The sequence below is a fragment of the Oryzias latipes genome, chromosome 8 (assembly GCF_053564925.1).
Source record: "Oryzias latipes strain Hd-rR chromosome 8, Olatipes_Hd-rR_3.1".
NCBI lineage: Eukaryota > Metazoa > Chordata > Actinopteri > Beloniformes > Adrianichthyidae > Oryzias > Oryzias latipes.
In genome coordinates this window covers 10610910-10623341 of record NC_136244.1, presented here as the reverse complement: position 1 = coordinate 10623341, position 12432 = coordinate 10610910, and the positions used below count along the sequence as shown (strand labels likewise).

Here is a 12432-nt window from a genome sequence, read left to right as displayed (position 1 = left end):
CACATGATTTTTGAACTGTAGATTCGGACAGCACTACAAAATGGCGACCGCACTATATAGTGCACTATATAGTGGTTAGGGCGGTAATTCGGACACAGCCATAGATTCTAGTTTAGGGACCTTATGGATCAGAGGGATGTGTACAATGCTCTGAAAAAGGCAGACATTGTGGTGATCAGCATTACCAGTTTACTTCCGTGTGTGAGAAGGGTGGCTGCAAAGGTGCAACAGAGCAGATATGTAAACAAAGCCCCTTTTTTTGTCACATTAAAGCAACTTTCCTTCGTTCTGTCATGCTGCCTCATCATCACACTTTGTTTCTGGAAAGAATCAGTGTGTGTCCCCCACCCTTTATTTTTAAAGCACCATTCAGGCTCCTGAACTGTTCAAAAGCACTAGAAAAGCTACATTAATGCTAAAAATAAACAGCATTTTATTTCCCCAATAGAAACTTATTGGTTAAGGCTCATTCATTCTTTGTTTTTTCTTACACTGAAAAAAATATATACATTTTTTAAATCAGACAATGATGACTGTTCCCTTTCTATATTTTAACTTACCAAAATAAAAGCACTATGAATTTGCTTTGGTAAACAAAACTTATATATGAAATACAATTGCAGTGCTTAATATTGTGATCATTAAACGGAATTTGACCATTTTATTACAGTGGAAGACATTAAAATTCAGGTTGAGTTTTTTCAAAGTTATATTTAAAAAAACAGAAAACATGTTTTGGTAAAATATCGGGATACGTATCGTATCGCAGGGCGCGTATCGGGATACGTATCATATCGCCAGACTCTTGCCAATACACACCCCTAATAGACATACATCCAGCAGCTGTAAAACATAAATATTTAAATCTATGTGCTTTCACAGGTGCTCCTGACCTAGAAGAACGTCGCTGCTGCTGCTCAACCTTAGCTGCATCAAACTAATAAACTCTGTCAATTAACCTTTTCTGCCTGTTTCTTAAATGTGACAACTGCTCATTGTCACACCCAGCATCTGGTGATGTCCATGAGTTGAAGACTTCAGGCTGTCATTGCCAACAAAGGGTTTTCAACCAAATATTAGTAATGACCATTTTGTTTGCAGTTATTTCATTTGTCCAATTACTTAAGAGCCCATGAAATGAAGGGATTGTGTTTAAAAAATGCTTTAGTTTTTCACATTTTTATGCAGTCTTTTTGTTCAACGCATGGAATAAAAGCTGAAAGTCTGCACTTCAATGGCATCTGAGTTGTTTTATTTAAAATTCACTGTGGTAATGTACAAAAACAAAATTAGAAAGAATGAGTCTCTGTCCAAATATTTATGGTCCAGACTGTATTTATCCTACTCAATAAAATGTATTTCTGGCTTTGGCTTTTATTCTATTTATTTTTTTAATTATGATTTAATTGATTTTACATACATTAAAGTGTAGGCCAACAGGCCTTGCCATTTTCATATCGAATACATGGATGACCAAGCTGTGTTTGCACTACAGGGCAGGAGATCAAATGTCGTAAACTCTGTCTTCAATAATGGGACATCATCCTTTCCCACACTCTAACACATGGTGCAGAAAGAAATAAACATAACAGGTTAAAAAACTAGTAAAAAAAGAACAAAACAGCTAGACAACAAAAAACATAGACAAAAACTCACACTTAAACCCCAATCTGCCCAGACAGGCAAAGAAAATGGTATCCCACAATTCCTTGTGCTCCCTTACGTTATGACGTCATGACGCATTGACAGCTTCACTCCAAGTTACACCAACTTAATTGAATTAAGTTGATTGAAAGTAAAATAACTGTCAGACAACTACATGTTATTTTTAAGATGACTGAACTCAAAAAATTATTTACTTTCACCAAACTAAATAATGAAGTTAGATCAATGTAAAAAGTTTCTTTCCAACTACAATACAAATACTCTTTTTGGAGTGCATAAGTAGGTAGTTTTTGAGTGGAATGGTTCAAATGCTGGTTCAGCCTTTGTTTTTATGTTGTTTGACCTTAACTTTTGTATCATTAGTACACAAGAGACCTGCAGTTGTTTTGTTGTCAGTCATAATAGTTCTGTGTGTGAACCACTCAAGATGCAATCTTCATTTAACCATCTCATTACAACCGTGGAAGGCAGTCAGCTTTTACATTTTTTTACATTACAATTTTGTGTCTCATATTTTCATCTACCTTGTTCTTTTTCCAACTACACTCCTAGATTTAACTGTTTACAATGATAAAAAAAAGAAATGAAAAAAAAAGCCAGATTTACAGAATCTTTTTTTCCTAGCTTGAGCTTTTTGGTACACGTTGCTGCCAGATGTGAGGGATTGTGGTATTGGAAAATCCAAATACAGGAGTCAGAACTTGATTTAATAATTCAAATCTTAGCACGACACAAATACAAATAATAAAAGTTACAAAAACTTGAACCGAGGCTAAAAAGAGGAATGCAAATGTGAAGATCGGACTAAAACAAATGGAAAACCAAACTCTTAAAAACATTGAGGAAAATCAACTGACAGAAAGCAACTGTGATGACAGAAAACTGAATCCTGGTGTGAAAAAAAAGGACCACAATGACAAAAAGAAATATTTAAGAAATTCTATACAAAAAGATGAGTTAAATAACAATAAGAAGAATAGAAACCAAAAATACAAAACTAAAAAAGTTTAAAGTTACTATTTTGTTGAAATAGTAAAGTGACAATAAAATGAGTTTCCTCTGCAGTGTGGCTGAGTACTCCCTCAGAAACAGGATGAGGATGCCTGGGAGGACTTCATAAAGACCTGCTGGGGAGATATTGAGAGGAAGGACACCAGGGGTCTCATTTATAAAACTTTGCGTAGGATTTGCGTCAGAAGTGGCGTACGGATGAAACATAGGACGTGCGTACGCACAGAAATATTCGGAGTTATAAAACCGTGCGCACGCACATCCTACGCATCTTTCCCTTTATAAATCACAACCGATTCTAAATGCAGCGCAGCTTTTGCGGCTACATGACACGCCCATAGTTGCCCATAAATAGTCCGTGAAACGCCCACAAATTAATATTCATGGCTTGCTAAATCATGGCAAACACAGAGGGGAAATCAAAAAAACGTAACTTCACTCAATGTGAAGTAGAAGTTATCGTTGGCGAGGTGGAAAAGAGGAGAATAGTGTTGTTTGGAGGGCACAGTGTGGCCTTACTAATGCCAAAAAGGCACGTGAGCGGCAAACGGTGGCAGACGCCGAAAATGCTGCAGCCTCACAACCTCGGACGTGGCCGAAATAAAAAAGAAATGAAAGAAATGATCGGACATCAAAGTCGAGGCAAAAAAACGTCTAGCGCTGCATCGGCAGAGTGTGTCCGCCACGTGTGTGTGGGGGGGGGGACACCGGAGCTGACCCCTCTTGATGAGAAACTGTCCGCTATTATTGGGGAATCCCTATTAAGTCCCCCTTATCGGCGTCCTCCTCCGCCTCAGTCACCTGACTGAGACGGAGGGGACGCCGACGCGCCAGGGTCAGGGTGACACAGGTAAGAGAAATAATTAAAATGAATGCAGTCAAGTCACATGTATGCAGGCTACACAATTACAGATTATTAATATAGAACAATTTTATTTTAGTTGCTGGGTGTTCCAGCGGGGCCAGTGGTTACGATGCTGCAGCTGAGTAGCCGTCTGGACCCAGCGTCTCCATGGCACGCGGCTCTCAACCCTCCAGCAGTGGACGTGTCCTCACCGATGCAGTCCTTGAATGCAGAGGGAAGTCAGTAGTTCAATCAGAGAGGTGGCCAAGGAGTTGGGCGAAATCAAGATCGCCCTGACTGAAATAAACTGCACGATGAGGGAATTCTTAAATAAATAATATTTTCCACACCTCTTTTTCTTTAGAAGCGACGCATCACTTCCAAACGCTGGCGCACAGCAGCAGCGTTTGGCTCAAATGCGTGGGGATGGGGTTCAGGGTCGGGGCCAACACAGCAATCAGCGCCAGGGGGTAGAGGCACGTTTTTAAGCTGTGCCACATTGTGTAGCACAGCACATGCCAGCACGATTTGGCACACACTGTCACTTTCACGTGTTTCTTCCATCTGCCGACGGTGTCGCCATTTCTCATTTCACCCGTTTTTGTGCGTACGCCTGGGTCAGAGCTTGCGTGGAGGACCGCACATTTTCCCGTCAAGTTTGCTTTTTATAAATCTCAACTATTGCGTAGAGAGTGGCGTACGCCTTCTTTTGTGCGTACGCAACGTTTATAAATGAGGCCCCAGGACACCATGAAGAGACTTTGTCTCTTGGCAGACCAGGGAGAACCTTCTGGTTTTCTTGTTAGAACTAGATGAGGTTTTTCTGAAGAAGAAGGTCTGCTCAGACTGCTGCCGTCACGGCCCAACTCCAGATAAGCAGTATAGTATTAAATATTTCTATACTTAACTGTGACCATTAATGAAATTAAGTATTTAATGATTACTTAGAGCAACATGGGGCTCAGGGCTCCAGACTGCGAGCAATTGGTCGCATTTTGCGACCAAAATTTGAGATTTTGCGACTGAATTTTACATCCAGTCGCACATGTGCGACCAGTAAATTTGCCTCCCCCACCCTACGTATTTTTTATACATTAAACGTGGAAGGGGCACGTCAATGATCAATGAAATAATCAATGAGACGCGAGCGCACACGCACGCAGGCAGACACACACACTCGCGCACATACTAATGAAACGCGAGCACGTACACTCTTGCGTGATGCCTGTGTGTGAGGCAGCCACTGCGTGTGAGAAGAATAGGGAAAGCCACTGTGAGTGGCTAAAATGCGTGTAGGGGAAGGGGCCTAGAGAAAATCGAGTGCGCGTAAACATCTGTTGGAAGGAAATGGAGACAAATATCATCACAACCTGATATGTGCGTCTGAGCTATGAGCAAGCGAACTATTGATTCGTTCTTCCGACCTGCGGCTAGTGTACCAGTGCCAGAGTGTACAGCAGGGGTCTCAAACTCGCGGCCCGCGGGCTATTTGCGGCCCCCAAGATGATATTTTGCGGTCCCCGCCTTAATATGAAGGTTTAATGTTACTGCAGACCGCCAGTTTGTATGAATGACACTTTTTCATTGTCGTGCGCGAAGCTGACCAACCAATCACAGTGGGGTATATGACTATTGGGGGGCGTGACAATGACAGGGCCTGAAAGCAAGAAACCTGACAGCCCCCTCCCCGGACCTCATTAAGGAGTTCCTTACTTTCCTTTAGAACGCATTTATTCGCGCGTAATTTTCTACATACATGCAGTCCGTGCTGAACTTTTCTCTGGGCCGCACAGAACCGGAGGAAGGTTTAGGTTTTGGTTACGGTTACGGCGGCGCATCAAACGGTTATGTCGTTACGGCAGCACACCGCTCCCGCGGGAGTCGGGTCAGCTGAGGAGAATAAATGTCCCACACCTACATGCGTGACAGTTAACGGGGCTTGAACTTTAAACACGCTCGAGCAAAAACAACATTAGTTTTAGACTCACTGAAAATACGTGGGGAAAATGCAACGATAGATAGATGTTTGAGATGAACCAGCACCTCGCCTGGATCGTTGGGGAGACCAGGCGGGGGGGCTGTGAGATGAAAGCGAATCTGCAGCAAGACTGAAGGACAACAGCAAATTGGAGTTGTCCTTAACATTCAATTTAGTTTTAATATTCCTCTCCCCCTTAGTATGATCTGTGTTATTATATATTTTATGATTATTTTAATGTTTTGTGATGTATGTAGCCTTTTTTAATGAATTGGTATTTTAAATTATTTTAATTAATCACTCCACTACAAAAACCACCTGGACACAAGTCCCATAATGCATTGTTTTGTAGTCTGTAGGGCAGCTTTCAGTCAGTTCAGTTTCCAGCAGTGTCCGGGTAGGTTTGCCCCTTGCTCCCACCCCTTTCTAGCGATATTTTTGTGATGATTGACAGTTGATGTTGGAGCAAAAACAAAAATATATGTCACACACCAGGTGATCTGCGCAGCGTTGAGTTCACCTGGGTGATCTCAAACATAGTTATTGTGCATTTTGGCTGCACCTATTTGGTGTCACAAAGATACATTTCCATCCGTTTTCTTTACTATTTGTACTGTCATGACAACAATGGTGCTGTCAGTTTACCTTGTTGTTGCATCTTCAAAAGTGCAGAATAAAATGTGACACTGAATTTGAAATAGCACATTGTAATTTCTGCATCTATTATTAAAGTATTTATTAGTAATACAGTGGAAATTAATAGATTTGGTTAGAATGTTGATTTACGGTATGCGCCCCTAAATTCTCTGGTTGTGCTCCTAAAATTTTCAGTTAGGGGCCACTGTGCTCCTAGTGAAAAAAGTTAGTCTGGAGCCCTGGGGCTGCACCTCTAGAGCCTAAGAGTTATCACAACATCAGTTCATCATTATTGTGCCATGTAGTGTAATCCAATGTACATCAACAAAAGTGATTTGTCATCTCTGCAAAACATTCTAATATAGCACATTACTACAAATCAAACTCTTAGCTCTTCTATAGTTTAACATCTAAGGATTTGTTCGCAAATTTAAACACTCATGAGCCACTTAAACTATCCCACGGAAGATAACTAGTTCAGTGCCCAAGTACACTCTAATGCAGGGGTTCTCAAAGTGCAGCCCGGGTGCCAATGGCGGCCCGCAGAAAGATTTTTTGTGGCCCTTAATAAAAGAGAGCCAGAGCAGGTTCCTTTGAGGAAAAACGTTGTGTTGGCGATAAGAAACACAATGTCAAGCTAAGTGGACAAATGCTTACTTTGTTGTACCTCAAGGGCTGGATAAAGTCATGTGCCATATTTGCAAGCAGACAAATGCAATGCTCAAAGAATTTAATATAAATCGTCACTATGTTACAAATCATAAAAACGATGACAAATTTTACCGGAGAGGAGAGCAACAATAAGCTGCCACAACTACATCGAAGCTATGATGCACACCTGATGTTTACAAAAATGGCTAAATCCAGTGAAGCTGTGAGAGAAGCTAGCTACGTTGTGGCTTTGGAAATGGCCCAGCAAAGCCCTTAAGTGACGGGGACTTTGTAATAAGAATGTATGCTAAAAGTAGCTGACATTAGCCAAGGTTACATGGGCAGAATATCTTGATCGGATCAATGGTCGGGTTAAAATTCACCCGTGCACATGGGATCACAAAACCTTTTTCCGATTAGAACAAACGTTCCCATGGCTCACACTTTCGGTCGGAATGAATCATTTGGGCATGCGCAGTAGTGTTGAAAAGGACTGAGCGACATTTCTTTCTGCTTCCCCTAACTCGCTGCGTGAGCTGGCGGCTCTCCTGAGTCCTGCAGCCGCTAACCCAGAGCGGCGGGACGGCTCGCAGTCTGAATTCTCCCACACATAACAAGACAAAACAAAAAAAACGCACACCGAACAAGCATCCTCCTCCCCTCAGACACGAAGTTATTAATCCAGCTGCTCTGATCACTCGGGTGCCAGTGGACCGAGTGAGCCTCGGGTGGCAAGCGCTCCTGCCCCTCATCTCCCTCGTGAGGGGCGAAAGAGAGGGGAGAGCCAGCGGGGCGAGAGCGGAGCGGCGCTTTTCACGGGGCGTCCGCAGAGCAGCTGATGGGTCCCGTATGTGCTCCAAAGCTTTCTCTCAGCGAAATACCATCTATGCGTGACGTAACCCAGAGCAGAAGTGACACACGATCGGAATGACCGTTTACATGCTCCACGATCGGATAAACGATCAGTATAACCAACCTATCTCGATCGGAAAGAAATTCTAATCCGAACGAGTCTCATCGGGGCAGAGTATTCCGAACGGGCATTTACATGACGCATTTTCTTTCCGATCAGGCGTTCTTTTCGATTACTTTTGCCCATGTTAACGCGGCTATTGTTTATCTAGAGCAAAAGAAAAGGTTTGAAGAAATAAGTCTGTCAAATGATACAAATACTAGACGAGTAGAAAATCTGGACAGCAACCTCCGGGAAAACACCTGGAGGGCCTGGTTAATTGCATAAATTACACTTGGTCATTAAAGTTAATAAAAACATCAATTTTTTCACCAAAATTGGCCCCCAGTCAAATGTCGAGTTCTTAATTTGGCCTTCTGCTACAAAACTTTGAGAACCCCTGCTTTAATGTGTACCTGTGTAGCCAGATATTAAACCTTCAAACTTAATGGTTTGTTCACAACAGCCTCAGCAACACACATTTAACGAGCCCTTTCAATGGAAAGTCTATGTAAATGTGTTTATATGCATATGATTTATGCATCGCTACGCAAGTTTTTAAGTCCATTTTCAGGCTCTACGTACAAAATATAGAACATAGAACTAGCTATACTAGTTTACCACTGAAGGTAAACTAGTATAACTATGACCAATAAGGGACTAGGATTTGGTAGAGATGTATGGGTAGCGTGCTTTTTAAGTCACAGAAGTGCCAGACTGTTTAAAAATTGATCTTGAAGGAGAAACCAATAATGAGGGTTTGTGCCAAGGTGGAATTATAGGATGCCAAGTCAGTCATATATTGGAATATATCTGTGAAAGAAAAAGACTGGAAGAAGATGTGCAAGATTTGCACCGTTTCAACATTTTGCACCAAGCCTCTTCCAACTATAGGTACATGCGCAAGTATCAGATAGTGACAGTCCAGTGTAAAGACCATATGCTAAAAGCGCAATGAATGATAAACTACTGAGCTACAACCGCTCCAAATAACAGAGACGGCAAGCGCTGCAAATAGCTCCGACCTACTTTCGGTGGCTTACCTGACTCCATGGGTTGTGATTCATGACAGCCCAATTTCCTCCATCATAAAACCGGTAATTAGACCTGAAGCATAAGTAACATCCGTGGCAAAAATGGTACAGGGTGAGAAGTGGAAGACAATTATTCACGATAAGAAAAAGTCTTAACTTCGTATTGCTTCTTTGCTTCCCTTTTTTTGATCATTGTGAGGTGTTACCCAACAGGCTTTGCAGTTGCTATGGGCGTGGTCTGATACTGTGTTTATATATAGGATGATTTGCCCGCCTTATCTTGTGTTGGCATATGAGTGAATAAAAGCTTCACGTGCAGAAGTCAAGACGTGTCTCCTCATCATTGCCACATTGGTGACCCCAATCGTGAATTTTGTCAGAACCAGCAGACGCGCAAGTTTCAACATCATCATCAATGACTTCGCCATCTCTCACGCGCGGGGACCCGGCCATGCTAGCTGCCGCCGCCGTGAAGCTGCCCGAGTTCTGGTAGAGCGATCTTGCATCCTAGTTCTAGCATGTTGAGGCCCTTTTTCATCTGCGCAGCCGGCCCCCGCAGGTTAATTATGCGGCTATGAAGGAGCTTCACCTACCTAGATACAGCCTGTCTGCTTCAGAGAGAGTAGAGAAGATCCTCAGAATGTCAGGCCTGGGAGACAGTTCGCTTGTGGATTTAATGGACAGCATGTTCTCGCTGCTCAGCTCAGATGAAGGCGGTTTTCTTTTTACGAAATTTGTTTTGCCGCAGTGCGCGTGGCTTTGGCCAACTCTCCTTACCTGGCGGCTGGAGATTACAGAGGACTGGCTGAAGAACCTGACCAAGTTCTGCTGGCTACCAGGCGTTTCACCATGCAGTATGTGACGTCTGATGTAATGTCACATGCTGTGACGCATGTGACGCATGTGTCACATGTTTCAAATGACGGAGTACGACCTGGTGTCTGTGTCTGCAGTCGGCGTGGGCTCGCGCTGCGGTAGATCCCTGTGCTGTTTCCATCAGAGGTTCGGAAAGAAGGCAAAGCGCTGTGATCCACCATGTGCGTTTTCAAGTTCGGGAAACCCAGCAGCCGGCACTCAGTAGCAGCTCTGAGTGCTGGCGAACATGGAGAACTTCCGTTTGTGATGGACTCTCGCTCCGGACATCGCTTCTTGGTGGACTATGGCTCCCAGAAGAGTTTGGTTCCCCCACCGGCTCGGAGACATCCACCGGTGGCTCGCCGCTACATGCGACTAACAGATCTACTATTGGGACTTTTGGGACCAGAAGGACATCTGTTTGTCTTCATGGACGCAAGTTCAGTTAAGAATTTGTCATTGTCTCAGTTTCTGTTCCCATTATCGGTGCAGATTTATTGTGTACACTAGGGCTGTGACGATAACCGCATCACCGCACTTTTTTTACGCACTTTTTTTTTTTACTTTTTGCATATGGTGCGTGTTTGGAACTATAATAAACATATTAAACGCATTCATCTTTGCTGATAATTTCCTTTTTCTGCTAGTCCTGTGTTCAGACTTTCCTTCTTTCTTTCAGACTGTTGTCTCCTTATCTCCCACCACGCGCGCGCTCTCACTGTCTGACTCTGCGCTGCACGTGGCACGCGGCTCCCTTTACAGTTACACAAACAGGCGCGCGATTTCAGAAGCACACATCCTTAATCTACAACAGAAGTTTCCGTCTCGCAAGGAAATACCACAAATTTACTGCTTTCTAATTGTTAATTTCCATTGTATTCATTTCCATTACAAGCTGCGTGCGTTCTTAAGTGCGCGACCCCGGCCGCCCACCGGAGGATTTTGTGTTGGGGGGGGGGTTATTACTGTCCTCCTTCACTCCGTAACACCAAACATGAGCGCGCACTGTTAGATTTCCATGATTATCACTACATGTTTTGTCTGGGAACTATTTTTTGCCGCCGGGGGATTTTGTGTTTTTTTTTTTTGGGGGGGGGGGGGTGGGGGGGGGGGGGGCGCTGCGGTTTTTTTTTTTTTTTTTTTTTAACTTGTCCTGTCCAACAGCTGGGCAGACAGATGAGAGCTGAGGGCTTCTTGTGTTGGACAGATTTTACTTTAACAAGAGGGGTTATTAATCTTCAGACAAACCAAAGGTATGTCTGGATAAACCCCTTTTGTAATTGAGGCCAAACTTTATTAATTTCAATCATGTCTGAAAATCTTTGGTGTTGGACCGGACGGAAAAGGAAAGAGGGGAAGAAGAGAGAGGGACGATAGAGAGAGGGGGGGTAGGGGGTGATAATAGGAGGGGAAGGGGGATAAGACCATGAAGCAGCATAAAGCAACAAGTTTACTGGTTGTTAATCATTATGGTAAGGTTCAAATGTAGTACAATAAGGGCGGAGCCTGTCCACACACACATTCAAATGTTATAAACACACCTGCTAGCTGCAAAAAATGTCCACCTGTCGACATGTATACAAAACAGATAGTGTTCACACGCATACTTATGCCTTAAAACCAACTAGTGTGAAATATTTCAGTCATTCAGTCATGCAAACTGTTATGTGCAAAGGTGAGCTAACACCTGTGCTCAGGTGAGTGTTTATGTTCTCCTAAAATGGATGGTGGAACGTGGAAAGAAGGAGGGAGAGTGCCCAGCCATCCCCATCCCAAGACCCCCACCGCAGCAGCAGCGGCAGCCGGAATCCCCCCAACGCCACACGGGAACCGGCAGGGAACAACCGCCGCCCGGGCGACCAAGCCCGCCACCCAGGCCAGGGCCAGCAGGACCGCTGCAAGGCCCCCAGAGACAGAGAGCAGGGAGGCACGGAGGGAGAGAGAGCGCCGCCCCAGCCCAACCAGGAGAGCAGCCCCCCCGCCGCGCCGGGAGAACCCAACGCAGGGCCCCACCGGAGAAAGACGCCCACAGCCCCAGACGAGCACCCCACCACCACCCAGGAGTTCTGGGCATCCCCCCGCCCCAACCCCAGGTACGAGCCAGGACCCCCCAAGGGAGACCCGCTCCGCACTCCAGGCAGCCATCCGCCCGGCCCACGGTTGGTCCAGGGAGGAGCGAGGCAGGGGCCCGCGGCCCCCGCCCAAGAGGGGGGAACCCCGGGGAAAAAAGAGGGCCCACAAGGGGTGTTGTAAATATGGCCCGACCAGGCTCGGCCACAGTTGGAAATTTGGCGGGGCCCAGCGCTCAGGAGCAAGGACCAGAACCCACCCCCCAGGAACACGAACAGTCCCGGCTCAGATGTAATGTGAACCCCCCCGCCGCGCGTAGAGAGCACCGCCGGGCCCAGGAAGCCGGCACCCCGGGGACACGGCCGCCGTTGCAAAGGGGCCCGTACCCCCCACCAGGGAAGAGGCAGGGGACAGATGGTCCTAGGTCCCACCTTCCTTGCAAAATGTGTGTGCGTGTATGTGTGTTTGAGAGGGTGTGTGTGTGCATGTGTGTGTGTTTATGTTGGAATGTATATATTGAGGGGGGAGGGGTGTGTGTGCTAAGGGGGGTGCAGTTAAAATTGGCGGGTAGGGCACTGAGGGGACATCTCCTGATTACTCACAGTGACGTCCCCTCACCCTCCCCACCAAGGGACCCTAAATGTCTAAAGTGTGGTTAAAATTGGCGGGTAGGGTGCTAGGAGGACATCCGCTGCTTGCTGGCAGTGATGTCCAAGCACCCCCCCTACCAAGGGCC

The 12432-nt window shown here is 45.0% G+C and overlaps 1 protein-coding gene across 4 annotated transcripts in view; it reads right to left on the bottom strand.

Moving 5' to 3' along the window:
• The window catches only part of emp2 (epithelial membrane protein 2), a 50808-nt gene that overhangs the window by 29143 nt on the left and 9233 nt on the right, over positions 1 to 12432 (bottom strand). The window lies entirely within an intron of this gene.